The following is a 24,881-nucleotide window of genomic DNA, read 5'->3' on the forward strand; positions in this document are numbered from 1 at the left end:
GGATTGGAGGTATGTATTAACAGGCCTCCCATTCTCTTGACTGATTTTAAGCCAGTTAGAGGGAGATCTTTGATCTTCCCAACTGAGCTTGCTCCTCTAGCGACAGACATTATAGTCCGTCTCTGGAGGGGTGTGCACCCAATGCTTGCCTGGTGTCACCCCCCTGATGAATGTCACCCGAGGCGGACCGCCACCCAAGCCCCTTCAGGTATGCTACATCTGCATCTGCCCAGGAAACATTTTAGTTTAGGAGATAGAAATAGCAATTAAGCACCTGAAACATAATTCTGTTCTGGGTACAGGCATTTTTTTTATTATTTACATGATAAAAAGTTCACATATTTTAGCCCCACACTTATTATCATTCTTTTAACATATTGCAGAGCCATGTTCCTCCAGAAAATTTAAAATCAACTAGTATAACACTTCCCACACCTGGTAAATGCCCCAACCAATGTGCCTGTTTCAGACCAATGTCACTCTTAAACTGCGACATAAAAATATATGCCAAAATATGGGCCAACTGATTAGCTCCACTTATCCCTAATTTCATTCATGCAGATCATGTTGGCTTCATCCTTAAAAGGCAGCCATCAGATAACTTTATAGATAAGCTTATAGATGATATAATTTGAATTTGTATCCTTTTCCCCTACTTTTCCTCATCTTCCCTTTCTATAGAAAACATAATAGATTTAATTCTATATTAAGTGTATAGTTTGTCCTGATTAGCACTTTGGAAAAGCCAATACTGGGCAAAATGCGTCAGTTCATGTATAGAGTGGGACTGTCCAACTTGCACTGATGGCAAATGAACAGAACTCTGGAGGAATATCTCTGAGGGGGCTGCCTTATCCCTATCTCAAGTTGAGATACATGCAAGTCACACAAGACTAATTATTTTTAAAACTTTTCAAGTAAACCTCAGTGTATAGGGGCCAATATTACATTTTTTTATAGTGGCAGCAGATTCCATATGGCTGTTACAATCAGGGGCATTATTTAAAATCACACACAATAACCCCTGCTCAATAGGTTAAAAGCAGTCAACACTGGATAAGATTTTGAGATCAATATGATAAATCATATTATAAGAACAATTTAAGGAACATGAGGAGACAAAACTATATCAAATCATTAATTATTGGTATTTTTCTCAGGATGCATTATGTATAGATTTTCCACTGCACCAAACTTTATGATTGATCTGTTATACAATCATTTGTGTGAAATAATTTTTATAAATATTTTAGCATGTAGGTACTTTCTACTGTGTAATGATTCAATTTGATGACTCAGTGAAAATATAATTGGTCACATTTATTTCTGAATAGGAACCATAATTGAAACTTTATCGTTTTATTTAATAAAAGTAGGATACTAACCTGAAAGATATTAATTAATATTTCAAAATGAATCGGTTAGAACATTGTACAAAGCACTAAACTATGACCACCCATTTCCAGCATGTTTTTCATATTACTGGATTGTTGCAGGGTACTTTAAGACATTCAGATGCCAAGTTAAAAAGAGAAAGGTGAACATTTTCACGAGGAGTTTGAATCATTCCTTGGTAGTTTTAAAGACAAACCTTTTGCAGTTTTACAAATGTCCTGCAAGATGACAACTCTCTTGAATGATGGCTTAAAATACAGTTGTATCTTTAGCCATTTTTCAATGGTTTATTGACTAAACAAAAAACAAAACAACGTTTTTCAAGAGATAGACAGGACCACCAAACGTGGAGCATCATACCTCTGCTACCACGTCTTCTCCAGCATGATTGGTCCTAGTTACAAAAAACATTTTGGGTGAGCAAAATGTCACAAAATACCATCTGTGTAAATGTTTCCGTAATAATTCATTTATGCAAAGAGATACTCCTGACTTACTTATAAATACTGTATTTGCTCGATTATAAGACGACCCTGATTATAAGACGACCCCGATTATAAGACGACCCCCCAAATATGAATATTAATTTAGGAAAAAAAGAAAAAGCCTGAATATAAGACAACCCTATAGGAAAAAAGTTTTACCAGTAAATGTTAATTCATCTAAACTATTTTTTTTTAATAAAAGCTATGATTGAGAAAAATATTTTGGTTTTATTTCCTTCTATTTTCCAACCTGCCCCCCAGTTATGCACATCTGCCCCAGAAATGCCTTATACCCCCTATATGCCACTGTGCCCCATGATATGCCTTTTAACCCTCTAAATGCCACTGTGCCCCATGATATGCCTTTTAACCCTATATGCCACTGTGCCCCATGATATGCCTTTTGACCCCCTATGTGCCACTCTGCCTCCAGAAATGCCTTATACCCCTATATGCCACTCTGGCATTTAGAGGGTTAAAAGGCATATTATGGGGAAGAGTGGCACATAGGGAGGTTTAAGGCATTCAGGAGGCAGAGTGGCTATAGATGGTTAAAAAGGCATTTCTGGAGGCAGAGTGGCATTAAGGGGGTTAAAAGGCATTTCACAGAGCACTCTGCCTCCAGAAATGCCTTATGCCCCCCATTTAACACTCCCCCCCAACTTACCGGTGCTTCTGACTTCCCTGTCATGTAGCCGGGGCAGCGTGTAGATCCCACACGCTTACGCTGCAGCCGGAAGGAGGCAACGCTAGCAGCGGGGGATGTCTGCGTCCATCGTGCGGCACTGGCACCGGTGCGGGGAACTCTGATCTCTGACAGCCGGGGAAGGTCTGCGCAATGGACACAGACAACCCCCGCTGCTAGCCACACCTCCTTCCTGCTGCAGCGGAAGTTGTCTACGCGAATCGCGTAGACATCTACACGCTGCCCCAGCTACACACCGGGGACTCAGTAGTACCGGTAAGTGGGGTGGGGGACAGGAGGATCCAGGTCCCCTGCAGCTGCGGGGGATCTGGATCTTAGTCGTCTCATAGTCAGACCTATTTGAGGTCTGATTATAAGACGACCCCGATTATAAGAGCAATTATTCAGATTATTCAGAGCAAGTAGCATATTAAACACCAGGTGGAGTGAAATGCATTACGCATTTCGCACTCGTAACTGTGATAGCCATATGATTAAGTGCTTGCCACAAGCACAAAACTATTAAGGCGTTTCACTCCACCTGGTGTTTGGTATGCTGCTTGCCCGCTCTCGCTCCTCTGTTGTTAGTTTCCATATATTGATAAACAATAGCTGGAACCAAATGGATATGCATTTAGTATTAAAAGGTTCAGCTAGACACACTGAAGCCACTACTTCCTCCATATAAAATCTCAGAGAAGGAAGTGTTTAATGTAGAGATATCTGAATCTGTCACTATCTTGCAAAAGCTATGTTTGTCTTAATTTGCTTTATGCAAATGATGTCACAAGTTAACTGGGTTATTGTAAGCTTAAAGTCTGTCACGCTCTATCCAGGCTGCTACAGCTTCTCTGTTTTGCAATAATCCATTCCTGGATTTCCCAATGCTCTGTCCTGTGTCACAGTCCCGGGTCCCGGTCGGCACGGGCAAGCTAATGCCCGTGCGCGACGGGCACCACGAGGTGGAGACCCCCAGAGACAAGTACTTACCCGATCTCGGCACATCCATGGTTCCTGTGTAGAAGACGGGGGCGTGTCATCACAGCATAGCTGGAGGCGTGGTCTTGATGGCCGGCTGAAGCTGCATCAGTGATGTCATCCAGTGGGCGGAGCTTAGGTCTGGTGCCAGATTTAAAAATCAGTAAATCCTCCTCCCAGTCACCCTGTTGTGGTCTTTGCTGTATGCACCGTGCTGTTTAGTCTCCTGAGTATTTTGACCCTTTGCTTGCCTGACGTCTCTCTTGCCTGCTGATTTTGTACCGCTACCTTCTCCGATTTGGCTACCGATTTGGCTCGTCTGACTACCCTCTCTGGATTTTGACCCCGGCTTGTTCGACTACCCTCTCTGGATTTTGACCACGGCTTGTATGACTACCCGATTTTGGTGCTCCGACCCGGCTTTCCTGACGATCGTTTTGGCATCATCTCCACCCTACGGGATCCTTTACCAGATTCTTCTATGCTTTTCCAGTACCTTGTTGATCCAACTCCGTTCCAATATTACCTACCTCTACCTGGCCTCCTTACTGTTGGGATCCTCTAAATCCTAGGGTGCTGCCGCCAGGGGCTTCTCATTCAGCAGTAGTACTTTGGGTAGAAAAACTTCCGCGGTAAGTGCCAGTGTGGTGGTGGTCGTGACATCCTGTACCTCTGATTCCTTGATTCCAGTCTTGCTCTTTGCTTTAACTCTGTTCCCTTTATAAGGGAACCCATGTGTTCTGTTTCTCAGTCTGCAGTCTACAGGTATGTCTTTCCGATATGTGTTTAGTTTCAATGTTCAGTTTATTAGTACTTCCGTAGGCAGGGTTTGGCGTTAGGGCCTACCGAATATTGGAGTACTATGGCCATAAGATGTGACTAAATCTCCAATAGTTATCATATAGTCCTAGGCTAGTTCCTGTATTTATGCTCGTACAGACCTTTAACTCCTGATGGCGGAACTTGGCCTGGGGAGACCATTGGTCTCTCCGCTCCAAGAGTTAAAGGTCCGTATGAGCGACAATAGTCTGTGATGTAACCTATATCCCCGGTAGTGGGGTGTCCTGTCCTGTATCCCCGGTAGCGGGGTGTCTTGTTTTGTATCCCCAGTAGCGGGGTGTCCTGTCTTGTATCCCCGGTAGAGGGGTGTCCTGTCTTGTATCCCTGGTAGAGGGGTATCCTGTCCTGTATCCCCGGTAAAGGGGTGTCCTGTCCTGTATCCCCGGTAAAGGGGTGTCCTGTCCTGTTCATGTCAGATCTTGGGTATTCCTTGTCTTGTTTCCTGTTGTGCCCTGTATAATGTCTTGTCTGGTTATGTTTCTTTCTTGGTCTTCCTGTTTCATGCTCTGTCCCCCTTGTTTGTTATGTTTCTGCTATATACTCTGCTTAGCCTCCATACTCCCAGCCTGCAGCATCCTGCACATGATTCGAGTGTTATGTCACATGCCTTTGTGAAGGGAAGTAGCTTACCTACAACAACCCCTACTAAGATTGCTCATGCGTGGTCCACCTCATAACTAAAATAGTATCTGGTGACTGTAACTCCTCACACCCTTCCAGGTTTGGGCAGCACAAGAATTGAACACGTTGTCTTTTCACTATTGCCACACCTGGCTATAACCCTAACTTTAACCACTGCATTCCCACAGGTTCCCCACCTTATCACACATTTTCTCAAGGTTGGCTTTCCTCCACCACCTGAATTTCTCAATTGTTACTCTACTGCCTTTCAGTTCTATTGTCGCTCGTACGGACATTTAACTCCTGGATCGGGGAGCCCAATTGTCTCCCCAGGCGGAGTTTCAACCTATGGAGTTAAAGGTCCATAAGAGTGACTCTATTTGCAGGCGACCAATAGAGTTGCTTGCACGGACCTTTAACTCCTTGCGTGCACTTACGGATTTCCGCTCCCATTAACCCCTGTGATGCTGCGTAGATAAGATAGGCTTGATGGGGAAGGGACCTGGGAGATTAGTAGATTAACAAAGACGAAGATGAACACGTGTCTTTGTCTTCGTGTACGTTTTGCCGCCGCCACGTTCGTTTCTTCGGTATTCGGCCTGAAAAACGAAAACGCACCCTTCGTGTTCGTTTTCATGTTCGCCTGAATACAAATGCACAAGTCTAGTGATGAGTACCTGGAACACCGCGGAGCACAGAACACAAAAGAACTAATGGAAACCACAACTACTGAAGGCTCTCATTTGTCTTCTCCACACCTGGCAATGTTGCAATGCTCCTATCCCATGTCGTGCACAGGAAAACCTACAATGATAAAGCACACTACCAATGATAACCTAAAACCTGTTATGGTGAGACAGAAAAAGCTATGTTTGCCAAGAGACAACATTTCCAATGGCCAGTACCCCCATCGGCACCCCCAATTCCACACAAATCCAATTCCTTAGGAATGTTTATCATATATAGACAAGGATAGATTATATTCTTACAGACGCCAGCATGCTCCAATCTATTAAACACTCGACAACAGGTGTCATCGAGTGGTCAGACCACGGTTCGGTGACTATAACTCTCCCTAAATTGTTACCAGTTCGGGGACATAGCCATTGGCAATTTAACAAATCACTACTTACAAAACCAGCCTGATACTGTACCCTTCCTTGCAGAACAGCTCCCTTGCAGAATTTCTTCACTAACAATCTCTCAACTGAGGTTATCAACAGTTTGGACAGCTCATAAAGCATTTATAAAGCCTTCTCATTCAACAAGGCACTATGTGGAAAAAGAGAGAGAGTTGACCTCACTCCTAAACTCTTTGAACCCGAGAAACAAGACAGTCCCTTTTACCGAATTGCAGCATCAGATTTTGAATAATATGGCGGAACTCAATAAACACCTCACTATGAAGACTTAAACAACTCAACTATTCTAAGGAAAACAAGGCAGACCGACTGTTGGCCCACAACTTATGTAATAAGTTCGGTGTTCGGTGAGAACAAAATATCTCACTGAACAATACACTGGACATGAACCCAAAACACATTGTGAACCAATTTGCTGCCTACGACCATACGCTCCACAGTATCATTTGAAAAACTGACCCATCCCTTCAGCACCCAGATACTGTCAAGATCCAGTTATTTTTAGACAGCATCACCTTTCTTCAGTCTCACAAATTGAAACCGCCTAGCTTACAGCCGTAAAAGAAGTCCAACTGGCCATTTCCGATCTTAAACCACATAAAGCTCTAGGACCAGATGGATTTACATTGGATTTCCATTTATCCCAGCTATATCAGCATTATACAACTCTCCTTTAGCTAGGGTGGCTTATGCATAATTTTACTCAGACTCATTTGATATATCTGATCCCTACTTTCATCCCTCATCTTCATCCTGGCCACAATACAAGTTTGTAAGGAGAAGAGACTCCTTAACTTTTCAGGGGGGTATAATTCACAAAGTCTTATACCTCCTTATTCCGAACAAATTATGGCAAAATGTGGCCATAAATAAAACAGGCAATTCAAACCTGGACAAAATCTCCTGGTTAGGATGGATAGCAGCGGAGAATACATATCCCCCCAATGACCTTCAAGTCTCTCCAAAACACTATGAACAAAAAAGTGGCAAAAAAAACCCAACTCAGGATAGCTGCCAATACCATCCACCTGTCCAAGCAAAGGGGTGGACTTACGATACTGAATGTAATACTCTATAATAAAGCCTCTGCCGTGGTACAAATACTTTAGGCCTACAAAGTAGCAGAAACTCCACTTTGGGTGGACCTGGAGTCTGTTTTCTCTGCTCAACTCATGGATTTGATATGGCTTCCTCCTACCCATCACCGGACACCAGGATCACTTCTTCCAAGTACCCTTTAGTCCATCAAAATCTGGAGATCAAGCATTTTCTTTATCATTCTGTCAGGCTCATCATATCTCAGCCCTTATTGGATGTTGGAGTCCAAAGCACATACATCTCACCATAAGTAGCGGAGTCGGAGGCATATCAACTATACAGACTGCTGGGGAGTACAAAGGTAGAATAGTCCAGGTAAGAATCCAAAAGGGTCTGGGACAGATAGCAAGCAAAAGGAGTAAATCCAATAGGCCAGGGGCGTCCAACCTGCGGCCCTCCAGCTGCTGCAGGACTACATCTCCCATAATGCTCTTTCAGCTAAGGGGCTGGCTGAGGAGGATGTAGTCCTGCAACAGCTGGAGGGCCGCAGGTTGGACACCCCTGTCACGAACGCACTCTACTCCAAGTGTGCGCGTGACCTGGTTCTGGTGGCAAGGGTTAAAATTCACTATCTGTCTGCCCTAGACTGGAAATAGTGATAAAAATACAAATATCCACCCTTAGTACCACCCGCAATTAACTATAATGATATAACTAATATCAAAATAACGCTGCCACCACCAAGACAATTTATAAATGGGATGCCTTGGTCCCCCAAGCGAATCAGACTAAAAACCCACACAATATATTTTAACACAATAATTATGTGATTTCAGATTACCGATAAAATGGTCTCATCAGGTAACGTGAGTCTTTACCAGACAAAGGCAGAACTTAATAAAGGAATATTTATTATGAACAAAAAATCACAGTGCATACAAAAAAGATGATAAACAGATTATTTACACCAACAGATAAAATAAAAAGGAGAAAATTACAGAAAACCTAACTACTCAATTGAATGGTAAAGTAACAGTTTTTCTGTCCGTAGGGCTCCGACAAGGAAAGATGGGGACTTACTCAAAATTAGATCTTGGCCCCTAGTAAGCACAATGACCAATCTTCTCTCATTAACTTTATACTCTTTCCCAGTTCATCTTGAGTTTCCAAGCCGGCCCAGTGGTGGTATAAGCGGAGGGAAGGTGTACCATAAGTGACCTCCCCCTTGTGTAGTGGAAACATATCAGTCCAAATAACTTTTATTTATTTATGAATTTCCTGTAAATTGCGAAGTCCATAGATATGTCACACTTGCTACTTATGACTGAACATCATAGACTTCACAATTCCTTCCAAACTGGTTAAGTGGCACCGCCATGTTTGTACTCTTTTTGTAGGATGCGCTTTCCCCGTTCTAGGTATGCACACAAGGAGGTATGATAATGAATATATGAGTTATTATTGATATGTGTTGGATATGACCTGGATATGAGATGGTTTTCCTGACTGCTAGTGGTCACTTAGCATATCAAAAAATCCAGTATCTATGAGGGGATACAGGCATATGGTCATCTACATTTGAACCTAGACAAAGCGGCAGCTCCACTGTAGGATTTCACACCTTGTAGAAAGCCCTGGTTGGAGTCCGAGCTTCAAAAGACAAATTTATCTTACAAGACCTTTTGGCACCACATGCCTATACAATCAAATTAACCCCTCTCATACTGAAATTTGCCATACCATCTCTACCAGATAGCAAGTCCATGCATGCACTACACAAGTTGGTGTGACAACCCCTGCAATAGGCAGTCCAGGTCAAAAAGGTAACATGCTGGCAAAAGGGTAAATCCAATAGGCAGTGGGGTCAAAAAAGTAACAGGCAGGCAAAAAGGTAAATCCAAGAGACAGATCCAGAGTCAGACATGAACTATAGCTCCAAAGTTACTAAATGAACTCACCACCTATTTTACTGAGTGGCAGGGATATAAAGCTTGTTTATTAGGCCAGGTATGGTAATGGCTTCTGGTCTTCATAGATTTCTGGTCCTAGAAAGTTTTGTCCTCTGAAGTGACTACAAATTCAGGAGGGCGTTTTATCTCTGTAAACATTAAATAAATCAATTTATTACTACAGTAAGTACAGTGCACACACCGACACCCAGACACACACATGCCAGGACAGCCTCTGCCACACCGACACCCAGACAAACACATGCCAGGACAGGCTCTACCGCACAGACACCCAAACACATACACACCAGGACAGGCTCTGTCACACAGACACACCCAAACGAGCATTAGGACAGGCTCTGCCACACCGACACCCAGACACACACACACACACACACCAGGACAGGCTCTGCCACACAGATACCCAAATACACACCAGGACAGGCTCTGCCACACTAAAGCATAAAAATGTATTTTCTACACTCCTTTGTCATTAACTCCCCCTATTGTATTTTTGTCCCCTTGTGTATTGATGCCCCAGCCAATAGTATTAATTACTGTCCTCTCCCCACAACACAACCTTATGTATTGCTCACTTTGTGCATTTATTCCCCCACACCCTTGTGTATTGCCCCCCAGCATTGATTTATGTGATGTCCCAACTAACCCTCTCCCTTGTGTATTGATGCCCCCACCAATTTTGTATTGGTTAATGTGATGCCCAAGCACACTCTTGTCTATTGTTGATGCCCCCCACTGCCATGTATAATGATTTTGTGATGCCACAACCCAGCCACCCCCCCTTTTGTATTATTTAGTTTTTAATGATGTTCCAAGGCAATCCCCCTCCCTCTCCCTGTCACGAGGAACTTGACAGCCGCTGAGATAATGCGAGCCAGATTGAAAGCGGCCGTCGTGCTGCAGTCAAGCCGCCTCCGCTGGCCGCCAGCGCCTAATGAAATTAAAGTGGCGCCGTCCAATGGCTGTGCCTCAGCTCTTTGTCCCACCCCTTTTAAGTGGAACGAAGAGCTGAGGCACGGCCTTTGGGTGGCGCGGTGCATGCACGGCGGGCGCTTTAATTTCATTAGGCACTGGCGGCCACTTTCAATCCTATTCGCAGCCACTCAGTGGCCGTTCTGAACTTTGCAGCCGCCTGACCCACCGGGAAATTTCCTGGTATCCCGGTGGGCCAGTCCGACCCTGTACCCCGTTACTAAAATGTTCCTTCAATGTAATTTTTCTGATAAACTTATTCACATCCACTAACATAGAATAAAGATTACATTGGGTGGTTGTAGGGAATGATAAACCTAAATTTAGTACTTTATGGTGTACAGAAGAAAAGAATCAAATAAGTTAATAATATTCACATAGTGTTTTTGTTGCTTTATGTTTGCGTCGCCTTCTTTTGTTTTAAACAATGCTCCAGCATCAAAACAGGTAGGCGGCTTACTCTTTTTTGGGTAACCTCAGAACTACCTGAGTCAAAAGATGAAATGGAAGAAAAAGGTGAATCTGTGGTTGAATCATAATCTGTGCTTAAAGCTTCTGTAAAATAAAATGATACTTTGCAATCTCTCAATTGTAAGATCGTTTGAGCAGGGCCTTCCTCACCTGTTGTCTCTGTAAGTCAGATTGTTATGTTACATACTACTTGTTTTGTCCTTTCCACCCATTGTACAGCGCTACGGAATTTGATGGCGCTATATAAAACAATAAATAATAATAATCTCTCCTTCCTCCTTTCTGAGGCTTTTAAAATTGCCTTAAGTCTATGCCTCATCCAAAGGTAAACTTTATCTTTCATATAATCCAATTGGTCCCGCTGAATTTCTTATTGTTTTCAGGCTGAAATTTTATTTTCCAGCTTCTCTTTAAATTGTTTAAGATGTATTGAAAACTCAATAAGTTATGAACTATCCTGCAAATCCGTACTCTTGATTTTTATCGCCTCAAGCTCTTTGCATGTGGTCTCACTCTATTCCTGTATACCATATAAAAAGGCCTTGAGGCTGTGTCATAGTGTTTATATATAATCAGTGATTATATCTCAGAGACTATCGATTTTTTTTGATTATGACCCTGGAATTTTTGTTCACACAAAACTTTTTTATGTTTGAAGATTCCCTTTATCTACAGCAAGGGAATTTTTGCAGGTTTTGCTCCCTCATATGCTAATCTATACATGACGTTTTGGCAAGAACAAGCCATTTTCAATTTAAGTAATCCATTCATGGAACGGATTATTTTCTTTGGGCGGTATATTGATGATTTTCTAATTGTCTGATCAGGAGAAGTGGAAGTTATTGATTCTTTTGTAACATATGCAAATCATAAAGACCTTAATTTACATTTAACTTTTTAAATATGGCTTAAACTTTTTTGGATTTAAAGCTTAGTGATAAACCTGGTATTAAACAAAAAATAACTCCTACACACTAGGAGCAGCCATCCGTGACATATTATTAAAAACAGTACGTCAATTCATTAGACTAAGGAAGAATTGCTCCTCTCGGGGCCTTTTTGAGAAACGAGCTCTAGACCTTATAGTTTTAGAATGAGAGGTTACTCTGAACAGGATATCCAATGGACTTTAGCATTGCTAATAGAAAGGATAGGGAAAGTCTATTGTCTAACATATCTGGTTATTTATTCATTGCCCTTTTAGCAATTCATTATTTTTTGTAAGCCTGGGATCACTTGGAGACATGTATAGCATCCATGTATATAATTCCTATATGCAGCCAGACCTTGTGGCTGTTTGGGCCGCAAAGCAGGTCCTTAGAAAGAAAGGTAGATGACATTCAGGGTGAATATTATCGTTATTTGCAGGAGGGCTTTAGCATTTATTATAAATTATATTTAGCATTAGTTCGATAAAGGTTAAATTAAATAAAGGTTAAAGAGAAATTACTTCCCTTATTTGCCTAGCACCTCGCTTTTCTCACCCTGATGTTCCCTAATCTTCATATGAGGAACCAATGAAGATTGAGACAATGCGTCTGTCTGATGAGGAGAATTTTTACAGATGTCGAGATGGCCTTTGTCTTTATTGAGACAAGAAAAGTAATTTTACTTGAAACTGTCCGCATAAGCCAGGAAACTCCAGCATATTCCGCAGTGCTATACAATAAGTAAACAGGACATAACAAGTAGTGTTTAACATAACATACATATTGACTTGCATAAATAAGAGGTAAGGAGGGCCCTGCTCACAATCTAGAGGGAGTTAGGGTGTATTACACAAGTATGCCACTGTCAGGGTAGTACAAGCCACACTAGTATAAGTATTGTCCAAGGGTAGGAGAGAGGCTATTTTGAAGGACTGAAGGGAGGGGGAAAGATGGATAGGCTGGGGGAGGGCATTCCAGATGATAGAGACGGCTCTTGAAAAAGTGTGCATGAGGACTACAAATCAGAGTACATATGAGCAGAAAGACTGGGTAGGAGTGTATTTGGAGATTAGTGGGGAGATGTAAGTAGGGGAACCGCTATAAAGAGTCAGGAATTTGAAATTAATCCTGAAGAGCAGCCAGTGAAGAGACTGTGGAGGGGTTTGTTTGTAAAGTGATGGGTGGGAAGATAGGTCTAGAAGCAGGGTTTAAGGGGGATTGTAGAGTAGTGACACAGGTATCAGGGAGACCAGCTAAGATAGGGTTACAGTAGTCTACACGGAAGATAATGAATGTGTGAACAAGAGCCTTATTGGCATCTTGTGTTAGGAAGGAACAAATGCAGGCAATGTTTTTATGATGGAGACGTCAGTTTTTTTTAGACAGACTGGATGTGAGGGGGGAATGAGAGGTCAGAGACAAGTACACCTGTCACGAACCGAGGACACAGGTTGATAAGGAGCCCAGGTGCAGGGGATACGAGGGGCTCTGTCTGTACCCCACGATGATCTATGGTCTGGGGTTGTTACAGACAGGCGCAGGAATAAACCACAGACAACAGATCTGGATCAAGAGTTGTATTGAATGAGGTGGTAGAACAATATATATAAAGAGTCACGCGACTTGGCAGGAAGCCCACTTGCGGGGCACACGGCAGATAAGCCCACTTGCGGGGCACACGGCAGATAAGTCCTCTTACGGGGCACGCGGCAGATAAGCCCACTTGCGGGGCACGCGGCAGATAAGCCCACTTGCGGGGCACACGGCAGATAGGCCCACTTGCGGGGCACACGGCAGATAGGCCCACTTGCGGGGCACACGGCAGATAGGCCCACTTGCGGGGCACACGGCAGATAGGCCCACTTGCGGGGCACACGGCAGATAGGCCCACTTGCGGGGCACACGGCAGATAGGCCCACTTGCGGGGCACACGGCAGATAGGCCCACTTGCGGGGCACACGGCAGATAGGCCCACTTGCGGGGCACACGGCAGATAGGCCCACTTGCGGGGCACACGGCAGATAGGCCCACTTGCGGGGCACACGGCAGATAGGCCCACTTGCGGGGCACACGGCAGATAGGCCCACTTGCGGGGCACACGGCAGATAGGCCCACTTGCGGGGCACATGACTTGAAGCCCTCTTCCGGGGCACACGGCAGGTTGCCCACTTGCAGGGCACACGGCAGGTTGCCCACTTGCAGGGCACTCAACCAGGGTAGTCCGCTAGTGGGCAGTCATCCTGGGAGTCGCGATGCAGGGCACTCCTATTGGGAGTCCACTTAGTGGGGCGCTGGCCGCAACTCAGGAACACGGCAGGTACTGGAACAAGGCAGGTACTGGAACAAGGCACATGACAGATAAGCCCACTTGCGGGGCACGCGGCAGATAAGCCCACTTGCGGGGCACACGGCAGATAAGCCCACTTGCGGGGCACACGGCAGATAAGCCCACTTGCGGGGCACACGGCAGATAAGCCCACTTGCGGGGCACACGGCAGATAAGCCCACTTGCGGGGCACATGACTTGAAGCCCTCTTCCGGGGCACACGGCAGGTTGCCCACTTGCAGGGCACACGGCAGGTTGCCCACATGCAGGGCACTCAACCAGGGTAGTCCGCTAGTGGGCAGTCATCCTGGGAGTCGCGATGCAGGGCACTCCTATTGGGAGTCCACTTAGTGGGGCGCTGGCCGCAACTCAGGAACACGGCAGGTACTGGAACAAGGCAGGTACTGGAACAAGGCAGGTTCTGACAGGTTCTGAAACAAGGCAGGTACTGGAACAAGGCAGGTACTGACAGGTTCTGAAACAAGGCAGGTACTGGAACAAGGCAGGTACTGACAGGTTCTGAAACAAGGCAGGTACAGGAACAAATCAGGAACCAAACAGGTAGTCCTCCAACTTCAATGTCAAGGCCCAGACTGCAGGGCTGGGCAGGTTTATCAAGGCTGACTTGATCAGGTAAGCCACTGCAGCTGGACCTGATAATCAGTCTGAGATGTCCTGATTGGCTAGGGCGGCCACTAGTGGCAGGAAACGTGAAATGAAAATGGAAAGTTTGAACAAGTCCAGCTAGCGCATGGTGAAACGTGACATACCCCCACTGCAAGGAGCAGCCTCCGGATGCTTGCGGACCTGTGGTCTCTTTGTGTCTGGGTCTTCGTGTTCACCACCGATTCCCGTGCTGCAGGTATCCCCGCGAACTCCTTGTGTTGGCCTTGACATTCTGTCACGAACCGAGGACACAGGTTGATAAGGAGCCCAGGTGCAGGGGATACGAGGGGCTCTGTCTGTACCCCACGATGATCTATGGTCTGGGGTTGTTACAGACAGGCGCAGGAATAAACCACAGACAACAGATCTGGATCAAGAGTTGTATTGAATGAGGTGGTACAACAATATATATAAAGAGTCACGCGACTTGGCAGGAAGCCCACTTGCGGGGCACACGGCAGATAAGCCCACTTGCGGGGCACACGGCAGATAAGTCCTCTTACGGGGCACGCGGCAGCTAAGCCCACTTGCGGGGCACGCGGCAGATAAGCCCACTTGCGGGGCACGCGGCAGATAAGCCCACTTGCGGGGCACGCGGCAGATAAGCCCACTTGCGGGGCATGCGGCAGATAGGCCCACTTGCGGGGCACGCGGCAGATAGGCCCACTTGCGGGGCACGCGGCAGATAGGCCCACTTGCGGGGCACGCGGCAGATAGGCCCACTTGCGGGGCACACGGCAGATAGGCCCACTTGCGGGGCACACGGCAGATAGGCCCACTTGCGGGGCACACGGCAGATAGGCCCACTTGCGGGGCACACGGCAGATAGGCCCACTTGCGGGGCACATGACTTGAAGCCCTCTTCCGGGGCACACGGCAGGTTGCCCACTTGCAGGGCACTCAACCAGGGTAGTCCGCTAGTGGGCAGTCATCCTGGGAGTCGCGATGCAGGGCACTCCTATTGGGAGTCCACTTAGTGGGGCGCTGGCCGCAACTCAGGAACACGGCAGGTACTGGAACAAGGCAGGTACTGGAACAAGGCAGGTACTGGAACAAGGCACATGACAGATAAGCCCACTTGCGGGGCACGCGGCAGATAAGCCCACTTGCGGGGCACGCGGCAGATAAGCCCACTTGCGGGGCACGCGGCAGATAAGCCCACTTGCGGGGCACACGGCAGATAAGCCCACTTGCGGGGCACACGGCAGATAAGCCCACTTGCGGGGCACACGGCAGATAAGCCCACTTGCGGGGCACACGGCAGATAAGCCCACTTGCGGGGCACATGACTTGAAGCCCTCTTCCGGGGCACACGGCAGGTTGCCCACTTGCAGGGCACACGGCAGGTTGCCCACTTGCAGGGCACTCAACCAGGGTAGTCCGCTAGTGGGCAGTCATCCTGGGAGTCGCGATGCAGGGCACTCCTATTGGGAGTCCACTTAGTGGGGCGCTGGCCGCAACTCAGGAACACGGCAGGTACTGGAACAAGGCAGGTACTGGAACAAGGCAGGTACTGGAACAAGGCAGGTACTGGAACAAGGCAGGTACTGGAACAAGGCAGGTACTGGAACAAGGCAGGTACTGGAACAAGGCAGGTACTGACAGGTTCTGAAACAAGGCAGGTACTGACAGGTTCTGAAACAAGGCAGGTACAGGAACAAATCAGGAACCAAACAGGTAGTCCTCCAACTTCAATGTCAAGGCCCAGACTGCAGGGCTGGGCAGGTTTATCAAGGCTGACTTGATCAGGTAAGCCACTGCAGCTGGACCTGATAATCAGTCTGAGATGTCCTGATTGGCTAGGGCGGCCACTAGTGGCAGGAAACGTGAAATGAAAATGGAAAGTTTGAACAAGTCCAGCTATCGCATGGTGAAACGTGACAACACCAAAGACAGTGTGAGGGAATAGAAAGATGATTGAACCATTGACTTTGAGGGAAGCTGTTGAAAGAATATTAGCATTCGGGGGAGGGAAGATAAGTAATTCGGTTTTGGAGAGATTGAGTTGCAGGAATTGTGCAGACATCCAGTTAGGGACAGAGGCAAGGAAGTTAAATCATCAAAGAGTGATGGAAAAAGATCAGGAAAGGATATGTAGATCTGGGATATCGACATACAGGTTGAAATAAGTTTGACAAGTAAGGCAGTGTAAAGTGAGGACAAAGGGGGCCCTAGAAATGAGCCTCGGGGTATACCAACTGAGGGGGAAGTGGTACTGAAAAGGGAGACGCTGAAGGTAGATCATAAATAGTGTGAGGAAGAAGAGGGTGGTCCACAGTATCAGAAGCAGCAGAAAGGTCCAGTAGGACTAGAATGGAGTAGTGACCCTTGAATTTAGCATAGGATTATGTTAGTATGCTATGTAGTAGCGGTCCTTAGATTTAGCATTGAGTAGGTCATTAGTAACTTTAGCAGGGGTGGTCTCAGTAGAATGTCGAGAGCAAAATCCAGATTGAATAGGATTGAGCTGGAGTCAAGAAACTTTGTTTATAGCAGTTTAGGTTGAGAAAAGACTGGCGTCCATCAAGCACAACCCTTTTTCGTTGTTTACCTCTTTTGATCCAAAAGAAGGAAAAAAAACAGCAATTTTGAATTGTGTTTTCAATGGGAAAAAAAATCCTTCTTGACTCCTTGGATCAACAAGCACTAAATAAATATTAATTCCTATGCTATCATACATAGTCCTCTATGTACTGCTTCATTAAAAAAGTATCCAAGTCCCTTTTAAAGGGATATAATGTATTTGCTCTTCAACCTCTTCAGGTTGAGTGTATGCAATTTGTTTAAGGAGCTTGGAGGCGAAATGAAGTAGAGATGAGAAGGAAGTTGGACCAATAAGTCGGGTCCAGGGAAGGCTTTCTCAGGATTGCAGTTATGGTAGTATGCTTGAAGGAGGATGGGATAGATCCAGTTGAGGGGGAGAGATTGAAAATATGAGCTAATTTAGGGAGAAGAGTAGATGAGAGAGACTGTGTAAGAAGAGAAAAGATAGGATCAAGGGCAAATGTGGTTGGGTCAAAGGAAAGAGGAAGAGCACAAACCTTATCTTCAGTGATAAAAGTGAAGAAGTAACATTCAATGAATGAGAGGGTGCAGAGTCAGAGGGAGGGCAAAGGCAGATATTTTACATGAATTTTGTGAAATTCAGAGGCAGTAAGGTTAGTGGAAGCGGCATTTGTGATAGGGCACAGAAGGGAATTGAAAGTACTGAATAGGCAATTAAGGTTATGAGGCAGGGAAAAGATAGGGAAGGTGAATTAGGTTTCATTAGCATGGGTATGAGCAGAGTAGTAGGAACATAGCAAGAATTTATAATGCAGGAGAACAGACATAGGATGAGACTTCTGCCAACTAGGTACAGTAATGCGGAAACAACTTTGAGGTGTCGGGTTAGTGTTGTGTGCCAGGCTTGAAACGTGAGTGTCATGAAGAGCGAGAGGTGGTTGGGGCTAGATTCTCAAGAGCAGATGCAAGGGGGAAGTTATTGAGAGAAGTAGCTAGGTTAGGGCATGACATGTTTGTTATGGGAGAGAGGAGAGGGAGTAAACCAGTTGAGAATTTCTGAAGACGGAGAAAGGGAAACAGCCAATTGAAAGAATGGGATTGGTCATGGGATGGTGGTCATTGAGGAGGAATCTGAGAAGTGAGTGGGTGAGCACATGCTAGAAAAAATAAGGTCATAGGGTGTGACCATCAATGTGAGTAGGGAAGTTAGCATGGTGTGTGAGATCAAAGGAAGAGATAATGGAAAATACTTTTGATGTCATTGGACTCAAAGTGGTGTCTACTTGGATGTTGAAGTCTGTTGAAATATATTGACTGGGGTTAGACGATCATTTACATTGTCTGTACTCCCTGTGGAATTCAGCACTGTTAGCCTTGGTAATGGCATCTAAGAGACAGAAGGTTCAGGCACACCACAAGCGTCTACTTGGTTGTCTATCCGATACCTCTGCTTACGAGTACCCTTTATAAGGCTTGCCCAATAATTAATTGGCCCTTTCTGTATTTCTAGATGTGTTAATCATGTAACCAATGTGCTTTCCTTACCGAGATTCTTTTGTATTCACATGTCTCCTTTAAACAATTGTTTGCAATTGTTTCACCTTGACCAGCACCTGTGAGGACAGTGGCAGGAGATGAATTCAAGGTATCATAAACTTTCTGTAGGAACTCTCTCCAGAAACTGCTGGATTGCACTGGCTCTGGTCCTTAGGATCTTAGATAGCGGCAAACCGCTATTCCCATCATGCTTGTGAGTAGGCAGCATCCTGCACACGCAAATGATATCACCGCAAACATTTACCCTATTCTTGCCTACTGGTAACCTCAATTGAACCCAGAAGCAAGGTATTTAAAGCAGCTGTTCTTCAGTTCTGCCTTGCCGTTGGTTGGTATTACCCTTTGTGTGATTCTGCTTCAGTTGCTTCTGAATTCATGCAGCTCCTTATTCAGGGTTCCAATTCCTATCGTCCCGTGGATTAGGATACAGATATACACTCAAAGAAAAAGCATGTAACACATACAACATGAGACACACAGCACGAGACAGTAGTTTACAGAAACACAAAAAACACAAACGCTCGATGCTGACAAGCACAGCTCGATGCAATAGGATTCCAATGTCTTGTGGACTTTAACTGCCTAAAGAAAAAATATGTAATCAATCATTATGGTCAAAGCGAAGCTCAAAACAAGAATTTTACTGTTATACAGTGTTTTAAAGATCTAGGATATATATAATATATTTTTTTAAATGGAGGTGCACTTGCAATAAACAACCACCTAATTATTTTCTATGAGCATGATCAAATATCTTTAGTAATTAAAGAGATGGAATAGAAACCATCACTAGCAATAAAAAGATTATGGAGAAAATAATTTAACTTTAAAAACAGTTTCATATTATTAACTATTGAAAAAGTATTTGCATTGTTTCTACATGGGAAATAAAGACCTATTTCATAATAAGTGACATTATTCATCTATTTATTTAGTACAAAGAACCACCTTGTTTTCCTTGAAGATACATTAAAATATTGACTGACAATGCTAATTTATACTTAGTAAAACAAAGGGAACTTTATCAAAGGAAATGTCCTCATTGCTATTATTGGCTTTATCTACCGTACACAGAAAATTCCATTCGAAGAAATGTGAAGTATGACCTGCAGAAACTGCATTCTTTCACAATGACTGTTTTGGGTATTGTCTTTGAGGAGAAAACAAACAGATAAGCTTATAAGTTTATTTATGAAGTAAAATGATAGAAAAAAAAACTGCACTCACTGTGCTGCAGATATTATTAAAAGGGATTACTGCAACATATGACATACTTGGATAGACTTAGATAACAGAGCTTTACATACATTTGGTGTCAAACACAATAAACCAATATCCAAGCCCCAGTTACCATCCATAGATCACTGGGAGGGTAGCAAGCTTCTCTGAATGTAATCAGTTGGACCAGTATCTTATGATTATGAAAAAAAAAATGTAAATGGCCGAACTTGCGCACTGAAAAAAGTGCAAGAATGTGAAAAAATGTGCAAAAGCTTCAAATGTAAAACTAATCAAATAATACCCATAATAATGAAGAAAAAACTAGTAATGTTGTAGAAAGCAAAAATAAAAAGGTGCCAAGCAGTCCTGTCAACAGAAGTCCTTAAACGATTATAATTTGCTCCTGGATGTGAGGGTTAATATCCACCAAGATCTTGATGTGGAACTGCTTTGTTGGTGGACCAATGTAGCTCCATTTTGTTTATTGCAAATGTTGTACCCCTTACGAAAAAATTACTGCCGTTTTTCTAAAGTAATACTGCAGTTTTTTGGACATGAAAAAACTGCAATGCTGCACTTTTACTGCAGTATTACTGCACATTTACTGCAGTTATTTTTGTACGGAAGTACAAATGCAATAAAGCTGCAGTACATTGAAGTACAACTGTAGGTTTGCAATATATATAAAAAAAAAAAAGCGCAGTAAATGTGCAGTAATACTGCAGTACAGTGAAGTACAAATGCAGTAAATGTGCAGTAATACTGCAGTAAAAGTGCAGTATTGCAGTTTTTTCAAGTCCAAAAAACTGCAGTATTACTTCAGAAAAACTGCAGTAATTTTTTCGTAAGGGTGTGGAGAAGTTTGATGCGCTGGTTGAAAGTGGATTGGTGCTTGTTTCCAGTGATTTATTAGTTTAAAGTATGCGTTGCTGCAGTTGGCTTGCTTCAGTATTAAGCAGCCGTTGATATCCAGCATATCGCAACCTCAAAGCTGCCTGAGCGTCTCACCAAACCGAAGAGAAATTTAAAAAACTGATTTAGTTCCAAATGAAAATGAAAATATTTAGCAATAGACCAAAATAAAGGATCAATCTCAAATTTTTTCTCTGGCATGCAGCTTCCTCAGGAGTATGGACATACTATGACGTGGTGCTGTATAAAGGATTCCTTTCTAAATTATCCTTGTGATAACTGTAATTGATTAATTGGTTAATCAGAAGGAAGGGTGTGTTTTAAAACGAACATGAAGTTTAAAACAGATGTCATCAACGATCGCCTCCTAAACTTAAATGGTGTCGCTGGAATGCCTCGATCAGGAGGCATCCAGCGACACCAAACACTTACCTTTGGATGGGCTGTGACCGCTCCGGAGAGCGGTCACAGCCGCAGCTGCCGGTGATCTTCGCCATCAACAAGATGGCGGCGGCCCGGGAAAAAAAATAATAAAGAAGAAAGAGTTCGCTAGACGGTCTCCTGACCCTCTAGAGAACTCTGGCTCCACTTTCAGGTTGAATACAGGTACTGCATTCAACCAAGCAAGTCAATGGAACCCAGCTTTCTAATCACTATGTGATTAGTAAAATATTAAAAAAAATAATAAAAATAAAAAAAAATGGAAAAAAAAATAAAAAAAAATGTGCTAACATTTAAAAATAATTATGCAGTGATGTCACTTGATGAACCATCCAGTACCAGCAAAATGTGTAAAAAAAAATAAGTATTAAAAAAATAAAATAAAATAAAAAAATAAAGTTTATTATTTTGAGCAAGTGCTAAAATTTCTCAAAAATCTCAACAAAGAGTTAAAATAAAAGCACTTCAAATACCCAAGGGGTGTCTAATATATATAAAAAAAATGGCTGATGGGGTAAATTGGAGTGGCCGAGCTCAAAGATAGGGCATAGGTACAGACTGAACAAAATGGAGAAAAAAAGCGCACTTCCCAAATGTGGCATTTTAAATCTCAAACAACCCGACAAACCCATGCATGTCGGGTATCACTGCACTCAGGAGATGTTCCTGAACACACATTGGGGGGTTGTTTGACAGTGACATATACCAGAACCTGTATATCTATAACTAAAGTACAATTTGTGTGAAAAAAAAAAATAAAAAAAATGACTATTACAAAGTTTGACAAAGTGTAGTTCTATAATTGGTGCATGGAAAGGGTTAAAATAACAGCATTTGGAATACCCTGGGGTGTCTAGTTTTCAAAAATATATGGTTTGACAGGGTTAAATTGAGTTAACCGGCTTCAAAGATGTTCCAAAGAGGAGATGGAGGCAGACTGACCAGATTTGTTAAAAAAGATTCGGAAATCATAAAACGCTGCTTGTACTTATTGCCCTATAACTTACAAAAAACAGCAAAAAAACATAAAAACATTGGGTATTTCTAAACTCAGGACAAGTAGTAGAATCTATTTAGCTAGTTTTTTTACTTGCTTTTTTAGGTGAGTAAAAGATTTTTCAAATTAAATTCATAAAATGTTTTTTTTTTCAATTTTTCACCATGTTTTGTTTTTTTTTATAGTAAATAAGATGATACGATCAAAATAATGGTATCTGAAGAAAGCCCATCTTGTTCTGAAAAAAACAATATATAACTTATGTGGGTACACTAAATGGTTGATGAGAAAATTACAGCTGAACACAAGCACCACAAAAGTGTCAAAACAGCCTCGGTCCCACAGGGTACAAAACGAAAAATGAGCCCGGTCCTTAAGGGGTTAAGGGGGATGGCTTTCCTCCTAATATGCTCAGCTAGTCTCATGAAGCTTTGGTGGATGCTGTAAAACTGCTTATTCCTTAGAATGAACAAATCTTACCAAGAATTTCGGAGGTTTTGCTATTTGGTTTTATTTGTTTTGCTGGGGGACCTCCTTGTTATTGAAGATTTGTACGAATGCTTAGTAATGAAATCCTTTGACAACATTTCTTCAAAACATTTTGGTGCTTCCAGTGCTCAGTCTAAAAATATTTTCTGCACTACGTCTTGCTTGCTTTCTCATTTGTTCAGCTCCATTTGTTCCTTAATAACAGGAAAGAAGACTAATCACCTTCTTCATAAATTTGACTCTGACTATACTTATCATCATTACTCCTGATATTTACATGACAGGCAATATCATAAAAATAACTGTAAAATATAAGAGAATTTTGTTACATTTGGTATTTGAACATAATGAAAAAAGCATTTGGGTGTTTTTTTAGACTTAATGTAAGGCAAAAGTAGCAGTTGGCCCAGGCTAGATATACCTTAAGGACCCAACGCAGCTTTCCCTTTTACACCCCACCTCCATTGCTGTATGCATGCATGCTGCTGGTGGCAGGTAAAACGGGGCTGTGGGTGCCTCACTAAGGGAGGCTTTTTTACTAAGGGTGGCCTTGACAAATATTGTGGAGGTATGGTAAAAAATGGTTAGCATAGAGTTAGATCAGAGGGACATTAACTGAATGCTCTGTGGAACTGTTTTCCCTGGGCACCTAATATATCAGTGATCTAATCTAATACTGACAGAAGGAATACAGCTGTTAAACAAAAGTTAGTTTCCAAAAGCATTACACAGTTGTTGGGTTACAATTCACATTCTGTCATTGGATACAATGATTTTCCATGGATTATTCATTTTGTTTTCCACTGTATCAATTAAAAAGCATGCTGATAAACAATTTCTGTTTCTGTAGTCTTCTCAGTCTGCTTTGTATAAATAACTCAAGTATTTTATATAGAATAGAGACAACTCTAGTTAACTCTATTAAAGTTCTACTGTAACTTCTAACCACTACAAATGTGATTCAGAACTGTCTCAGAGACAGCAGCATCTTTATTTGAAGGTAGTGACTTTTATTGGGTCAACATAGTGTCGCATAAACTCTCAATGAGGTCCCATAAGCTTATGCGATGCTAGGTCTATATACATTTTATTTGTTAAATGCAGAGTTCGCGTTTAAAAGTTAGGCTACGTTTTTGGTGATTTTCACACGTATGTGAAACAATCATCAGTGACTAATCCCACGCATGAAGACAGGATAGGGCTCAAATATCAATACGCCATACCTACATCTTGTCGTTCTTGGTTAATATGGTTTAGACTGAAATTTGGTTTATGCCTTTCTACTCCAAGGGGAAACCTCTGGAGTGTGAGAATATCTCAATTTAGAGGCTGAAGTGCCAAAAAATCTAAAATGTAAAAACTCTTGGGTATGCAGTTTTAACTTTGCATAAAGTAGTACTCTTTCTTAAACGTGTTACTTGTAAGAAAAGAAACATATTTTTGAAAAATAGTGACAAAATGAAGATCTCATCTGCTAAAAAATATTACTCCTGATGGGAAGGGCTCTGTTTTTTTAAGAGCAAAATTATACATTGTAAAAATGTTTACAGTAGTATACAGTATACTACATTAAATTAGCCAAAATATTTTTTGCAGCAACAATTCTTTGTAATCACATAAAATCCTTACTAGGTCATACAAGTTACATTTATTTTGATGCCAGAACATTACATTTATTGCCTGATTTAGAATGCAGATTAGCTGCTCAGTTTGACATGTCATCAGCTGCCACTATTCAATCAAAAACAAGAAAGTAATCAAAAAATTATTACTTTTTTTAACTGAGGAAACAAATATGTTTTCATTTCTTTTCTCAAGTCACTTAAGTAATGTTTTAATGCATTTCCTTTTAACGTTATAGCAATAGAATATGGTTAAGTTAGTTCTATTTAACAATATAGAAATGCAGTAATTATAGAAATGCTATAATTATATTAATATATTAATATGTATTTTCATGTCTAGAAAGCAGACAACAAAAGTTATGCATAGGAAATAATGCTGGTAAAAACTAGTTTTATCTCCATAACATCTGGTGAAACGGCACAGTTAGTAGTTGTCACACCCCCAGGTCCCCGCCGGTCCCGTCCCACAGCAGGTTCCTCAAGAGTAAGGTCCCTGCTGTACAGCGGTGCATGGCAGGAATGTTTTTACCTTGTCTCACCATGCTAATCTGCAAAGATTTATAGGGTGACACCTACCCTATGTTTTTAATGGGGAATACATGCCCAGATTTAATTG

Source organism: Sceloporus occidentalis, unplaced genomic scaffold (genome assembly GCF_023333645.1).
Source record: "Sceloporus occidentalis isolate IW3139 unplaced genomic scaffold, rSceOcc1.0.p SCAF_65, whole genome shotgun sequence".
In the NCBI taxonomy this organism is placed as follows: domain Eukaryota; kingdom Metazoa; phylum Chordata; class Lepidosauria; order Squamata; family Phrynosomatidae; genus Sceloporus; species Sceloporus occidentalis.